The sequence below is a fragment of the Rhipicephalus microplus genome, unplaced genomic scaffold (genome assembly GCF_043290135.1).
Source record: "Rhipicephalus microplus isolate Deutch F79 unplaced genomic scaffold, USDA_Rmic scaffold_21, whole genome shotgun sequence".
In the NCBI taxonomy this organism is placed as follows: domain Eukaryota; kingdom Metazoa; phylum Arthropoda; class Arachnida; order Ixodida; family Ixodidae; genus Rhipicephalus; species Rhipicephalus microplus.
This window is the reverse complement of record NW_027464594.1, coordinates 6,309,802-6,322,559: the sequence shown is the minus strand read 5'-3', so window position 1 is coordinate 6,322,559 and position 12,758 is coordinate 6,309,802. Positions and strand designations below refer to the sequence as shown.

At 49.6% G+C, this 12,758-nt stretch overlaps 28 non-coding genes across 28 annotated transcripts; all 28 read left to right on the top strand.

Moving 5' to 3' along the window:
• Nucleotides 1-162: 162 nt before the first annotated feature.
• TRNAE-CUC (transfer RNA glutamic acid (anticodon CUC)) lies at nt 163-234 on the top strand. Its single transcript has one exon. It is a non-coding gene; the product is annotated as a tRNA-Glu (tRNA).
• Nucleotides 235-339: 105 nt separating this feature from the next.
• TRNAE-CUC (transfer RNA glutamic acid (anticodon CUC)) lies at nt 340-411 on the top strand. The gene has a single exon. It is a non-coding gene; the product is annotated as a tRNA-Glu (tRNA).
• A 662-nt stretch (nt 412-1,073) lies between these two features.
• On the top strand, nt 1,074-1,145 carry TRNAE-UUC (transfer RNA glutamic acid (anticodon UUC)). Its single transcript has one exon. It is a non-coding gene; the product is annotated as a tRNA-Glu (tRNA).
• A 297-nt stretch (nt 1,146-1,442) lies between these two features.
• On the top strand, nt 1,443-1,514 carry TRNAE-UUC (transfer RNA glutamic acid (anticodon UUC)). Its single transcript has one exon. It is a non-coding gene; the product is annotated as a tRNA-Glu (tRNA).
• Nucleotides 1,515-2,350: 836 nt separating this feature from the next.
• TRNAE-CUC (transfer RNA glutamic acid (anticodon CUC)) lies at nt 2,351-2,422 on the top strand. The gene has a single exon. It is a non-coding gene; the product is annotated as a tRNA-Glu (tRNA).
• Nucleotides 2,423-2,535: 113 nt separating this feature from the next.
• TRNAE-CUC (transfer RNA glutamic acid (anticodon CUC)) lies at nt 2,536-2,607 on the top strand. Its single transcript has one exon. It is a non-coding gene; the product is annotated as a tRNA-Glu (tRNA).
• Nucleotides 2,608-2,720: 113 nt separating this feature from the next.
• Nucleotides 2,721-2,792, top strand: TRNAE-CUC (transfer RNA glutamic acid (anticodon CUC)). The gene has a single exon. It is a non-coding gene; the product is annotated as a tRNA-Glu (tRNA).
• Nucleotides 2,793-3,451: 659 nt separating this feature from the next.
• On the top strand, nt 3,452-3,523 carry TRNAE-CUC (transfer RNA glutamic acid (anticodon CUC)). The gene has a single exon. It is a non-coding gene; the product is annotated as a tRNA-Glu (tRNA).
• Nucleotides 3,524-3,636: 113 nt separating this feature from the next.
• Nucleotides 3,637-3,708, top strand: TRNAE-CUC (transfer RNA glutamic acid (anticodon CUC)). The gene has a single exon. It is a non-coding gene; the product is annotated as a tRNA-Glu (tRNA).
• A 286-nt stretch (nt 3,709-3,994) lies between these two features.
• On the top strand, nt 3,995-4,066 carry TRNAE-CUC (transfer RNA glutamic acid (anticodon CUC)). Its single transcript has one exon. It is a non-coding gene; the product is annotated as a tRNA-Glu (tRNA).
• Nucleotides 4,067-4,171: 105 nt separating this feature from the next.
• TRNAE-CUC (transfer RNA glutamic acid (anticodon CUC)) lies at nt 4,172-4,243 on the top strand. The gene has a single exon. It is a non-coding gene; the product is annotated as a tRNA-Glu (tRNA).
• Nucleotides 4,244-4,910: 667 nt separating this feature from the next.
• TRNAE-CUC (transfer RNA glutamic acid (anticodon CUC)) lies at nt 4,911-4,982 on the top strand. Its single transcript has one exon. It is a non-coding gene; the product is annotated as a tRNA-Glu (tRNA).
• Nucleotides 4,983-5,095: 113 nt separating this feature from the next.
• On the top strand, nt 5,096-5,167 carry TRNAE-CUC (transfer RNA glutamic acid (anticodon CUC)). Its single transcript has one exon. It is a non-coding gene; the product is annotated as a tRNA-Glu (tRNA).
• Nucleotides 5,168-5,280: 113 nt separating this feature from the next.
• TRNAE-CUC (transfer RNA glutamic acid (anticodon CUC)) lies at nt 5,281-5,352 on the top strand. The gene has a single exon. It is a non-coding gene; the product is annotated as a tRNA-Glu (tRNA).
• A 475-nt stretch (nt 5,353-5,827) lies between these two features.
• Nucleotides 5,828-5,899, top strand: TRNAE-CUC (transfer RNA glutamic acid (anticodon CUC)). The gene has a single exon. It is a non-coding gene; the product is annotated as a tRNA-Glu (tRNA).
• A 1,021-nt stretch (nt 5,900-6,920) lies between these two features.
• Nucleotides 6,921-6,992, top strand: TRNAE-UUC (transfer RNA glutamic acid (anticodon UUC)). The gene has a single exon. It is a non-coding gene; the product is annotated as a tRNA-Glu (tRNA).
• Nucleotides 6,993-7,105: 113 nt separating this feature from the next.
• On the top strand, nt 7,106-7,177 carry TRNAE-CUC (transfer RNA glutamic acid (anticodon CUC)). The gene has a single exon. It is a non-coding gene; the product is annotated as a tRNA-Glu (tRNA).
• A 298-nt stretch (nt 7,178-7,475) lies between these two features.
• Nucleotides 7,476-7,547, top strand: TRNAE-CUC (transfer RNA glutamic acid (anticodon CUC)). The gene has a single exon. It is a non-coding gene; the product is annotated as a tRNA-Glu (tRNA).
• A 113-nt stretch (nt 7,548-7,660) lies between these two features.
• TRNAE-CUC (transfer RNA glutamic acid (anticodon CUC)) lies at nt 7,661-7,732 on the top strand. The gene has a single exon. It is a non-coding gene; the product is annotated as a tRNA-Glu (tRNA).
• A 478-nt stretch (nt 7,733-8,210) lies between these two features.
• TRNAE-CUC (transfer RNA glutamic acid (anticodon CUC)) lies at nt 8,211-8,282 on the top strand. Its single transcript has one exon. It is a non-coding gene; the product is annotated as a tRNA-Glu (tRNA).
• A 483-nt stretch (nt 8,283-8,765) lies between these two features.
• Nucleotides 8,766-8,837, top strand: TRNAE-CUC (transfer RNA glutamic acid (anticodon CUC)). Its single transcript has one exon. It is a non-coding gene; the product is annotated as a tRNA-Glu (tRNA).
• A 286-nt stretch (nt 8,838-9,123) lies between these two features.
• TRNAE-CUC (transfer RNA glutamic acid (anticodon CUC)) lies at nt 9,124-9,195 on the top strand. Its single transcript has one exon. It is a non-coding gene; the product is annotated as a tRNA-Glu (tRNA).
• A 105-nt stretch (nt 9,196-9,300) lies between these two features.
• Nucleotides 9,301-9,372, top strand: TRNAE-CUC (transfer RNA glutamic acid (anticodon CUC)). Its single transcript has one exon. It is a non-coding gene; the product is annotated as a tRNA-Glu (tRNA).
• Nucleotides 9,373-10,034: 662 nt separating this feature from the next.
• Nucleotides 10,035-10,106, top strand: TRNAE-UUC (transfer RNA glutamic acid (anticodon UUC)). The gene has a single exon. It is a non-coding gene; the product is annotated as a tRNA-Glu (tRNA).
• Nucleotides 10,107-10,403: 297 nt separating this feature from the next.
• TRNAE-UUC (transfer RNA glutamic acid (anticodon UUC)) lies at nt 10,404-10,475 on the top strand. The gene has a single exon. It is a non-coding gene; the product is annotated as a tRNA-Glu (tRNA).
• Nucleotides 10,476-11,311: 836 nt separating this feature from the next.
• On the top strand, nt 11,312-11,383 carry TRNAE-CUC (transfer RNA glutamic acid (anticodon CUC)). The gene has a single exon. It is a non-coding gene; the product is annotated as a tRNA-Glu (tRNA).
• Nucleotides 11,384-11,496: 113 nt separating this feature from the next.
• On the top strand, nt 11,497-11,568 carry TRNAE-CUC (transfer RNA glutamic acid (anticodon CUC)). Its single transcript has one exon. It is a non-coding gene; the product is annotated as a tRNA-Glu (tRNA).
• Nucleotides 11,569-11,681: 113 nt separating this feature from the next.
• Nucleotides 11,682-11,753, top strand: TRNAE-CUC (transfer RNA glutamic acid (anticodon CUC)). The gene has a single exon. It is a non-coding gene; the product is annotated as a tRNA-Glu (tRNA).
• Nucleotides 11,754-12,758: the final 1,005 nt, after the last annotated feature.

Sequence of the window (12,758 nt, the reverse complement as noted above, 5' to 3'; positions counted from 1 at the left end):
TAGGATACCTGGCTCTCACCCAGGAGACCCGGGCTTGATTCCCAGTGTCGGAAGTAATTTTTGTATCTGCTATCAAGTCTCCAATTTGCGCACGCTATGTAACTTCAATAGTTTTACCCTGTCGGCCAAATGGCTAAGCGATCGCTATTTCCCTCTCTGTTCTCCTGCATGGTCTAGTGGCTAAGATACCTGGCTCTCACCCAGGAGGCCCGGGTTCGATTCCCGGTGTCGGAAGTATTTTCTTTTATCTGCTGTCATCAAGTCTCCAATTTGTGCACCCTATATACCTTATACCGTGTTGGCCGAATGGCTAAGCGATCGCTCCTTCCCTCTCTGTTCTCCTGCATGGTCTAGTGGCTAAGATACCTGGCTCTCACCCAGGAGGCCCGGGTTCGATTCCCGGTGTCGGAAGTATTTTCTTTTATCTGCTATCATCAAGTCTCCAATTTGCGCACGCTATGTAACTTCAATACTTTCACCCTGTTGGCCGAATGGCGAAGCGATCGCTTTGTCCCTCTCCGTTCTCCTGCATGGTCTAGTGGCTAGGATACCTGGATCTAACCCAGGAGGCCCGGGTTCAATTCCCGGTGTCGGAAGTATTTTCTTTTATCGGCTGTCATCAAGTCTCAATTTGCGCACGCAATGTATCTTCAATAGTTTTACCCTGTTGGCCGAATCGCTAAGCGATCGCTCCATCCCTCTCCGATCTCCAGCATGGTCTAGTGACTAACATACCTGGCTCTCACCCAGGAGGCCCGAGTTTGTTTCCCGGTGTCGGAAGTATTTTCTTTTATCTGCTATCATAAAGTCTCCTATTCGCGCACGCTATGTAACTTCAATAGTTTTACCCTGTTGGCCGAATGGCTAAGCAATCGCTCCGTCCCTCTCTGTTCTCGGCGTGGTTTAGTGGCTAGGATATCTGGCTCTCACCCAAGAGGCCTGGGTTCGATTCCCGGTGTCGGAAGTATTTTTATCGGCTATCTTCAAGTCTACAAATTGCGCACGCTATATAACTTCAATACTTTTACCTTGTTTGCCGAATGACTAAGCGATCGCCCCTTCCCTCTCTGCTCTCCGGCATGGTCTAGTGGCTAGGATACCTGGCTTTCACCCAGGACGCCCGGGTTCGATTCCCGGTGTCGGAAGTATTTTCTTTTATCTGCTGTCATCAAGTCTCTAATTCGCGCACGCTATATACCTTCAATACTTTTACCGTGTTGGCCGAATGGCTAAGCGATCGCTCCGTCCCTCTTCGTTCTCCGGCATGGTCTAGTGTCTAGGATACCTGGCTCTCACACCGGAGGGCTGGGCTTGATTCCCAGTGTCAGAAGTATTTTTTGTATCTGTTATCATCAAGTCTCCAATTTGCGCACGCTATGTAACTTCAATAGTTTTACCCTGTCGGCCAAATGGCTAAGCGATCGCTATTTCCCTCTCTGTTCTCCTGCATGGTCTAGTGGCTAAGATACCTGGCTTTCACACAGGAGGCCCGGGTTCGATTCCCGGTGTCGGAAGTATTTTCTTTTATCTGCTGTCATCAAGTCTCCAGTTTGTGCCCCCTATATACCTTATACCGTGTTGGCCGAATGGCTAAGCGATCGCTCCGTCCCTCTCCGTTTTCCGGCATGGTCTAGTGGCTAGGATACCCTGCTCTCACCCAGGAGGCCCGGGTTCGATTCCCGGTGACGGAAGTATTTTCTTTTATCTGCTATCATCAAGTCTCCAATTTGCGCACGCTATGTAGCTTCAATACTTTCACCCTGTTGGCCGAATGGCTAAGCGATCGCTTCGTCCCACTCCGTTCTCCTGCATGGTCTAGTGGCTAGGATACCTGTATCTAACCCAGGAGGCCCGGGTTCAATTCCCGGTGTCGGAAGTATTTTCTTTTATCCGCTGTCATCAAGTCTCAATTTGCGCACGCAATGTATCTTCAATAGTTTTACCCTGTTGGCCGAATCGTTAAGCGATCGCTCCATCCCTCTCCGATCTCCAGCATAGTCTAGTGGCTAACATACCTGGCTCTCACCCAGAAGGCCCGGGTACGATTCCCGGTGTCAGAAGCGTTTTCTTTTATCTGCTATCATCAAGTCTCCAATTTGCGCACGCTATGTAACTTCAATAGTTTTACCCTGTCGGCCAAATGGCTAAGCGATCGCTATTTCCCTCTCTGTTCTCCTGCATGGTCTAGTGGCTAAGATACCTGGCTCTCACACAGGATTCCCGGGTTCGATTCCCGGTGTCGGAAGTATATTCTTTTATCTGCTGTCATCAAGTCTCCAATTTGTGCACCCTATATACCTTATACCGTGTTGGCCGAATGGCTAAGCGATCGCTCCGTCTCTCTCCGTTCTCCGGCATGGTCTAGTGGCTAGGATACCTGGCTCTCACCCAGGAGGCCCGGGTTCGATTCCTGGTGTCGGAAGTATTTTCTTTTATCTGCTATCATCAAGTCTCCAATTTGCGCACGCTATGTAACTTCAATACATTTACACTGTTGGCTGAATGGCTAAGGGATCACTCTGTCCCTCTCCATTCTCCAGTATGGTCTAGTGGATAGGATACCTAGCTCTCACCCAGGAGACCTGGGTTCGATTCCCGGTGTCGGAAGTTTTTTCTTTTATCTGCTATCACCAAGTCTCCAATTTGCGCACGCTGTGTCAATTCAATACTTTTACCCTGTAGGCCGAATCGCTAAGCGATCGCTCCTTCCCTCTCGGTTCTCCGGCATGGTCTAGTGGCTAGGATACCTGGCTCTCACTCAGGAGGCCCGGGTTCGATTCCCGGTGTCGGAAGTATTTTCTTTTATCTGCTGTCATCAAGTCTCCAATTTGTGCACCCTATATACCTTATACCGTGTTGGCCGAATGGCTAAGCGATCGCTCCGTCCCTCTCCGTTATCTGGCATGGTCTAGTGGCTAGGATACCTGGCTCTCACCCAGGAAGCCCGGGCTTGATTCCCAGTGTCGGAAGTATTTTTTGTATCTGCTATCATCAAGTCTCCAATTTGTGCACGCTATGTAACTTCAATAGTTTTACCCTGTCGGCCAAATGGCTAAGCGATCGCTATTTCCCTCTCTGTTCTCCTGCATTGTCTAGTGGCTAAGATACCTGGCTCTCACACAGGAGGCCCGGGTTCGATTCCCGGTGTCGGAAGTATTTTCTTTGATCTGCTATCATCAAGTCTCCAATTTGCGCACGCTATGTAACTTCAAAACTTTCACCCTGTTGGCCGAATGGCGAAGCGATCGCTTCGTCCCTCTCCGTTCTCCTGCATGGTCTAGTGGCTAGGATACCTGGATCTAACCCAGGAGGCCCGGGTTCAATTCCCGGTGTCGGAAGTATTTTCTTTTATCTGCTATTATCAAGTCTCCAATTTGCGCACGCTATGTAACTTCAATACATTTACACTGTTGGCTGAAGGGCTAAGGAATGGCTCTGTCCCTCTCCGTTTTCCAGCATGGTCTAGTGGATAGGATACCTAGCTCTCAGCCAGGAGACCCGGGTTCGATTCCCGGTGTCGGAAGTATTTTCTTTGATCTGCTATCATCAAGTCTCCAATTTTCACACGCTATGTCAATTCAATACTTTTACCCTGTAGGCCGAATCGCTAAGCGATCGCTCCTTCCCTCTCGGTTCTCCGGCATGGTCTAGTGGCTAGGATACCTGGCTCTCACACAGGAGGCCCGGGTTCGATTCCCGGTGTCGGAAGTATTTTCTTTTATCTGCTGTCATCAAGTCTCCAATTTGTGCACCCTATATACCTTATACCGTGTTGGCCGAATGGCTAAGCGATCGCTCCGTCCCTCTCCGTTCTCCGGCATGGTCTAGTGCCTAGGATACCTGGCTCTCACCCAGGAGACCCGGGCTTGATTCCCAGTGTCGGAAGTAATTTTTGTATCTGCTATCAAGTCTCCAATTTGCGCACGCTATGTAACTTCAATAGTTTTACCCTGTCGGCCAAATGGCTAAGCGATCGCTATTTCCCTCTCTGTTCTCCTGCATGGTCTAGTGGCTAAGATACCTGGCTCTCACCCAGGAGGCCCGGGTTCGATTCCCGGTGTCGGAAGTATTTTCTTTTATCTGCTGTCATCAAGTCTCCAATTTGTGCACCCTATATACCTTATACCGTAATGGCCGAATGGCTAAGCGATCGCTCCTTCCCTCTCTGTTCTCCTGCATGGTCTAGTGGCTAAGATACCTGGCTCTCACCCAGGAGGCCCGGGTTCGATTCCCGGTGTCGGAAGTATTTTCTTTTATCTGCTATCATCAAGTCTCCAATTTGCGCACGCTATGTAACTTCAATACTTTCACCCTGTTGGCCGAATGGCGAAGCGATCGCTTTGTCCCTCTCCGTTCTCCTGCATGGTCTAGTGGCTAGGATACCTGGATCTAACCCAGGAGGCCCGGGTTCAATTCCCGGTGTCGGAAGTATTTTCTTTTATCGGCTGTCATCAAGTCTCAATTTGCGCACGCAATGTATCTTCAATAGTTTTACCCTGTTGGCCGAATCGCTAAGCGATCGCTCCATCCCTCTCCGATCTCCAGCATGGTCTAGTGACTAACATACCAGGCTCTCACCCAGGAGGCCCGAGTTTGTTTCCCGGTGTCGGAAGTATTTTCTTTTATCGGCTATCATAAAGTCTCCTATTTGCGCACGCTATGTAACTTCAATAGTTTTACCCTGTTGGCCGAATGGCTAAGCAATCGCTCCGTCCCTCTCTGTTCTCCGGCATGGTCTAGTGGCTAGGATACCTGGCGTTCACCAAGGAGGCCCGGGTTCGATTCCTGGTGCCGGAAGTACTTTCTTTTACCCGCTGTCATCAAGTCTCAAATTTGCGCACGCAATGTAACTTCAATAGTTTTACGCTGTTGGCCGAATCCCTAAGCGATCGCTCCTTCCCTCTCTGCTCTCCGGCATGGTCTAGTGGCTAGGATACCTGGCTCTCACCCAGGAGGCCCGGGTTCGATTCCCGGTGTCGGAAGTATTTTCTTTTATCTGCTGTCATCAAGTCTCCAATTTGCGCACGCTATGTAACTTCAATAGTTTTACCCTGTCGGCCAAATGGCTAAGCGATCGCTATTTCCCTCTCTGTTCTCCTGCATGGTCTAGTGGCTAAGATACCTGGCTCTCACACAGGAGGCCCGGGTTCGATTCCCGGTGCCGGAAGTATTTTCTTTTATCTGCTATCATCAAGTCTCCAATTTGCGCACGCTCTATAACTTCAATACATTTACACTGTTGGCTGAATGGCTAAGGGATCGCTCTGTCCCTCTCCGTTCTCCAGCATGGTCTAGTGGATAGGATACCTAGCTCTCACCCAGGAGACCCGGGTTCGATTCCCGGTGTTGGAAGTATTTTCTTTTATCTGCTATCATCACGTCTCCAATTTGCGCATGCTGTGTCAATTCAATACTTTTACCCTGTAGGCCGAATCACTAAGCGATCGCTATTTCCCTCTCTGTTCTCCTGCATGGTCTAGTGGCTAAGATACCTGGCTCTCACACAGGAGGCCCGGGATCGATTCTCGGTGCCGGAAGTATTTTCTTTTATCTGCTGTCATCAAGTCTCCAATTTGTGCCCCCTATATACCTTATACCGTGTTGGCCGAATGGCTAAGCGATCGCTCCGTCCCTCTCCGTTTTCGGGCATGGTCTAGTGGCTAGGATACCTGGCTCTCACCCAGGAGGCCCGGGTTCGATTGTCGGTGTGTGAAGTATTTTCTTTTATCTGCTATCATCAAGTCTCCAATTTGCGCACGCTATGTAACTTCAATACATTTACACTGATGGCTGAAGGGCTAAGGGATCGCTTTGTCCCTCTCCGTTCTCCAGCATGGTCTAGTGGATAGGATACCTAGCTCTCACCCAGGAGACCCGGGTTCGATTCCCGGTGTCGGAAGTATTTTCTTTTATCTGCTATCACCAAGTCTCCAATTAGCGCACGCTATGTAACTTCAATAATTTCACCCTGTTGGCCGAATGGCTAAGCGATCGCTTCGTCCCTCTCCGTTCTCCTGCATGGTCTAGTGGCTAGGATACCTGGATCTAACCCAGGAGGCCCGGGTTCAGTTCGCGGTGTCGGAAGTATTTTCTTTTATCCGCTGTCATCAAGTCTCAATTTGCGCACGCAATGTATCTTCAATAGTTTTTCCCTGTTGGCCGAATCGTTAAGCGATCGCTCCATTCTCTCCGATCTCCAGCATGGTCTAGTGGCTAACATACCTGGCTCTCACCCAGGAGGCCCGAGTTTGTTTCCCGGTGTCGGAAGTATTTTCTTTTATCTGCTATCATCAAGTCTCCAATTCGCGCACGCTATGTAACTTCAATACTTTTTCCTTGTTGGCCGAATGACTAAGTGATCGCTCCACCCTCTCTGGCATGGTCTAGTGGCTTGGATACCTGGCTCTCGCACAGAAGGCCCGGGTACGATTCCCGTTGTCAGAAGTGTTTTCTTTTATCTGCTATCATCAAGTCTGCCATTTGCGCACGCTATGTAACTTCAATACTTTTACCCTGTTGGCCGAATCACTAAGCGATCACTCCGTCCCTCTCTTATCTCTGGCATGGTCTAGTGGCTAGGATATCTGGCTCTCACCCTGGAGGCCGGGGTGCAATTCCCGGCGTCGGAAATATTTTTTTATCTGCTATCATAAAGTCTCCTATTCGCGCACGCTATGTAACTTCAATAGTTTTACCCTGTTGGCCGAATGGCTAAGCAATCGCTCCGTCCCTCTCCGTTCTCGGCGTGGTTTAGTGGCTAGGATATCTGGCTCTCACCCAAGAGGCCTGGGTTCGATTCCCGGTGTCGGAAGTATATTTATCGGCTATCTTCAAGTCTACAAATTGCGCACGCTATATAACTTCAATACTTTTACCCTGTTTGCCGAATAACTAAGCGATCGTTCCTTCCCTCTCTGTTCTCCGGCATGGTCTAGTGGCTAGGATAACTGGCTTTCACCCAGGAGGCCCGGGTTCGATTCCCGGTGTCGGAAGTACTTTCTTTTACCCGCTGACATCAAGTCTCAAATTTGCGCACGCAATGTAACTTCAATAGTTTTACCCTGTTGGCCGAATCGCTAAGCGATCGCCCCTTCCCTCTCTGCTCTCCGGCATGATCTAGTGGCTAGGATACCTGGCTCTCACCCAGGAGGCCCGGGTTCGATTCCCGGTGTCGGAAGTATTTTCTTTTATCTGCTGTCATCAAGTCTCCAATTCGCGCACGCTATATACCTTCAATACTTTTACCGTGTTGGCCGAATGGCTAAGCGATCGCTCCGTCCCTCTTCGTTCTCCGGCATGGTCTAGTGTCTAGAATACCTGGCTCTCACCCCGGAGGGCTGGGCTTGATTCCCAGTGTCAGAAGTGTTTTCTTTTATCTGCTATCATCAAGTCTCCAATTTGCGCACGCTCTATAACTTCAATACATTTACACTGTTGGCTGAATGGCTAAGGGATCGCTCTGTCCCTCTCCGTTCTCCAGCATGGTCTAGTGGATAGGATACCTAGCTCTCAGCCAGGAGACCTGGGTTCGATTCCCGGTGTCGGAAGTTTTTTCTTTTATCTGCTATCATCAAGTCTCCAATTTGCGCACGCTGTGTCAATTCAATACTTTTACCCTGTAGGCCGAATCGCTAAGCGATCGCTCCTTCCCTCTCGGTTCTCCGGCATGGTCTAGTGGCTAGGATACCTGGCTCTCACTCAGGAGGCCCGGGTCCGATTCCCGGTGTCGGAAGTATTTTCCTTTATCTGCTATCCTAAAGTCTCCTATTCGCGCACGCTATGTAACTTGAATAGTTTTACCCGTTTGGCCGAATGGCTAAGCAATCGCTCCGTCCCTCTCCGTTCTCGGCGTGGTTTAGTGGCTAGGATATCTGGCTGTCACCCAAGAGGCCTGGGTTTGATTCCCGGTGTCGGAAGTATCTTTATCGGCTATCTTCAAGTCTACAATTTGCGCACGCTATATAACTTCAATACTTTTACCTTGTTTGCCGAATGACTAAGCGATCGCTCCTTCCCTCTCTGTTCTCTGGCATGGTTTAGTGGCTAGGATACCTGGCTTTCACCAAGGAGGCCCGGGTTCGATTGCCGGTGTCGCAAGTACTTTCTTTTACCCGCTGTCATCAAGTCTCAAATTTGCGCACGCAATGTAACTTCAATAGTTTTACCCTGTTGGCCGAATCGGTAAGCGATCGCTCCTTCCCTCTCTGCTCTCCAGCATGGTCTAGTGTCTAGGATACCTGGCTCTCACCCAGGAGGCCCGGGTTCGATTCCCGGTGTCGGAAGTATTTTCTTTTATCTGCTGTCATCAAGTCTCCAATTCGCGCACGCTATATACCTTCAATACTTTTACCGTGTTGGCCGAATGGCTAAGCGATCGCTCCGTCCCTCTCCGTTCTCTGGCATGGTCTAGTGGCTAAGATACCTGGCTCTCACACAGGAGGCCCGTGTGCGATTCCCGGTGTCGGAAGTATTTTCTTTTATCTGCTATTATCAAGTCTCCAATTTGCGCACGCTATGTAACTTCAATACATTTACACTGTTGGCTGCAGGGCTAAGGAATGGCTCTGTCCCTCTCCGTTTTCCAGCATGGTCTAGTGGATAGGATACATAGCTCTCAGCCAGCAGACCCGGTTTCGATTCCCGGTGTCGGAAGTATTTTCTTTGATCTGCTATCATCAAGTCTCCAATTTGCACACGCTATGTCAATTCAATACTTTTACCCTGTAGGCCGAATCGCAAAGCGATCGCTCCTTCCCTCTCGGTTCTCCGGCATGGTCTAGTGGCTAGGATACCTGGCTCTCACACAGGAGGCCCGGGTTCGATTCCCGGTGTCGGAAGTATTTTCTTTTATCTGCTGTCATCAAGTCTCCAATTTGTGCACCCTATATACCTTATACCGTGTTGGCCGAATGGCTAAGCGATCGCTCCGTCCCTCTCCGTTCTCCGGCATGGTCTAGTGCCTAGGATACCTGGCTCTCACCCAGGAGACCCGGGCTTGATTCCCAGTGTCGGAAGTAATTTTTGTATCTGCTATCAAGTCTCCAATTTGCGCACGCTATGTAACTTCAATAGTTTTACCCTGTCGGCCAAATGGCTAAGCGATCGCTATTTCCCTCTCTGTTCTCCTGCATGGTCTAGTGGCTAAGATACCTGGCTCTCACCCAGGAGGCCCGGGTTCGATTCCCGGTGTCGGAAGTATTTTCTTTTATCTGCTGTCATCAAGTCTCCAATTTGTGCACCCTATATACCTTATACCGTGTTGGCCGAATGGCTAAGCGATCGCTCCTTCCCTCTCTGTTCTCCTGCATGGTCTAGTGGCTAAGATACCTGGCTCTCACCCAGGAGGCCCGGGTTCGATTCCCGGTGTCGGAAGTATTTTCTTTTATCTGCTATCATCAAGTCTCCAATTTGCGCACGCTATGTAACTTCAATACTTTCACCCTGTTGGCCGAATGGCGAAGCGATCGCTTTGTCCCTCTCCGTTCTCCTGCATGGTCTAGTGGCTAGGATACCTGGATCTAACCCAGGAGGCCCGGGTTCAATTCCCGGTGTCGGAAGTATTTTCTTTTATCGGCTGTCATCAAGTCTCAATTTGCGCACGCAATGTATCTTCAATAGTTTTACCCTGTTGGCCGAATCGCTAAGCGATCGCTCCATCCCTCTCCGATCTCCAGCATGGTCTAGTGACTAACATACCTGGCTCTCACCCAGGAGGCCCGAGTTTGTTTCCCGGTGTCGGAAGTATTTTCTTTTATCTGCTATCATAAAGTCTCCTATTCGCGCACGCTATGTAACTTCAATAGTTTTACCCTGTTGGCCGAATGGCTAAGCAATCGCTCCGTCCCTCTCTGTTCTCGGCGTGGTTTAGTGGCTAGGATATCTGGCTCTCACCCAAGAGGCCTGGGTTCGATTCCCGGTGTCGGAAGTATTTTTATCGGCTATCTTCAAGTCTACAAATTGCGCACGCTATATAACTTCAATACTTTTACCTTGTTTGCCGAATGACTAAGCGATCGCCCCTTCCCTCTCTGCTCTCCGGCATGGTCTAGTGGCTAGGATACCTGGCTTTCACCCAGGACGCCCGGGTTCGATTCCCGGTGTCGGAAGTATTTTCTTTTATCTGCTGTCATCAAGTCTCTAATTCGCGCACGCTATATACCTTCAATACTTTTACCGTGTTGGCCGAATGGCTAAGCGATCGCTCCGTCCCTCTTCGTTCTCCGGCATGGTCTAGTGTCTAGGATACCTGGCTCTCACACCGGAGGGCTGGGCTTGATTCCCAGTGTCAGAAGTATTTTTTGTATCTGTTATCATCAAGTCTCCAATTTGCGCACGCTATGTAACTTCAATAGTTTTACCCTGTCGGCCAAATGGCTAAGCGATCGCTATTTCCCTCTCTGTTCTCCTGCATGGTCTAGTGGCTAAGATACCTGGCTTTCACACAGGAGGCCCGGGTTCGATTCCCGGTGTCGGAAGTATTTTCTTTTATCTGCTGTCATCAAGTCTCCAGTTTGTGCCCCCTATATACCTTATACCGTGTTGGCCGAATGGCTAAGCGATCGCTCCGTCCCTCTCCGTTTTCCGGCATGGTCTAGTGGCTAGGATACCCTGCTCTCACCCAGGAGGCCCGGGTTCGATTCCCGGTGACGGAAGTATTTTCTTTTATCTGCTATCATCAAGTCTCCAATTTGCGCACGCTATGTAGCTTCAATACTTTCACCCTGTTGGCCGAATGGCTAAGCGATCGCTTCGTCCCACTCCGTTCTCCTGCATGGTCTAGTGGCTAGGATACCTGTATCTAACCCAGGAGGCCCGGGTTCAATTCCCGGTGTCGGAAGTATTTTCTTTTATCCGCTGTCATCAAGTCTCAATTTGCGCACGCAATGTATCTTCAATAGTTTTACCCTGTTGGCCGAATCGTTAAGCGATCGCTCCATCCCTCTCCGATCTCCAGCATAGTCTAGTGGCTAACATACCTGGCTCTCACCCAGAAGGCCCGGGTACGATTCCCGGTGTCAGAAGCGTTTTCTTTTATCTGCTATCATCAAGTCTCCAATTTGCGCACGCTATGTAACTTCAAAAGTTTTACCCTGTCGGCCAAATGGCTAAGCGATCGCTATTTCCCTCTCTGTTCTCCTGCATGGTCTAGTGGCTAAGATACCTGGCTCTCACACAGGATTCCCGGGTTCGATTCCCGGTGTCGGAAGTATATTCTTTTATCTGCTGTCATCAAGTCTCCAATTTGTGCACCCTATATACCTTATACCGTGTTGGCCGAATGGCTAAGTGATCGCTCCGTCTCTCTCCGTTCTCCGGCATGGTCTGGTGGCTAGGATACCTGGCTCTCACCCAGGAGGCCCGGGTTCGATTCCTGGTGTCGGAAGTATTTTCTTTTATCTGCTATCATCAAGTCTCCAATTTGCGCACGCTATGTAACTTCAATACATTTACACTGTTGGCTGAATGGCTAAGGGATCACTCTGTCCCTCTCCATTCTCCAGTATGGTCTAGTGGATAGGATACCTAGCTCTCACCCAGGAGACCTGGGTTCGATTCCCGGTGTCGGAAGTTTTTTCTTTTATCTGCTATCATCAAGTCTCCAATTTGCGCACGCTGTGTCAATTCAATACTTTTACCCTGTAGGCCGAATCGCTAAGCGATCGCTCCTTCCCTCTCGGTTCTCCGGCATGGTCTAGTGGCTAGGATACCTGGCTCTCACTCAGGAGGCCCGGGTTCGATTCCCGGTGTCGGAAGTATTTTCTTTTATCTGCTGTCATCAAGTCTCCAATTTGTGCACCCTATATACCTTATACCGTGTTGGCCGAATGGCTAAGCGATCGCTCCGTCCCTCTCCGTTATCTGGCATGGTCTAGTGGCTAGGATACCTGGCTCTCACCCAGGAAGCCCGGGCTTGATTCCCAGTGTCGGAAGTATTTTTTGTATCTGCTATCATCAAGTCTCCAATTTGCGCACGCTATGTAACTTCAATAGTTTTACCCTGTCGGCCAAATGGCTAAGCGATCGCTATTTCCCTCTCTGTTCTCCTGCATTGTCTAGTGGCTAAGATACCTGGCTCTCACACAGGAGGCCCGGGTTCGATTCCCGGTGTCGGAAGTATTTTCTTTGATCTGCTATCATCAAGTCTCCAATTTGCGCACGCTATGTAACTTCAAAACTTTCACCCTGTTGGCCGAATGGCGAAGCGATCGCTTCGTCCCTCTCCGTTCTCCTGCATGGTCTAGTGGCTAGGATACCTGGATCTAACCCAGGAGGCCCGGGTTCAATTCCCGGTGTCGGAAGTATTTTCTTTTATAGGCTGTAATCAAGTCTCAATTTGCGCACGCAATGTATCTTGAATAGTTTTACCCTGTTGGCCGAATCGCTAAGCGATCGCTCCATCCCTCTCCGATCTCCAGCATGGTCTAGTGACTAACATACCTGGCTCTCACCCAGGAGGCCCGAGTTTGTTTCCCGGTGTCGGAAGTATTTTCTTTTATCTGCTATCATAAAGTCTCCTATTCGCGCACGCTATGTAACTTCAATAGTTTTACCCTGTTGGCCGAATGGCTAAGCAATCGCTCCGTCCCTCTCCGTTCTCGGCATGGTTTAGTGGCTAGGATATCTGGCTGTCACCCAAGAGGCCTGGGTTTGATTCCCGGTGTCGGAAGTATTTTTATCGGCTATCTTCAAGTCTACAATTTGCGCACGCTATATAACTTCAATACTTTTACCTTGTTTGCCGAATGACTAAGCGATCG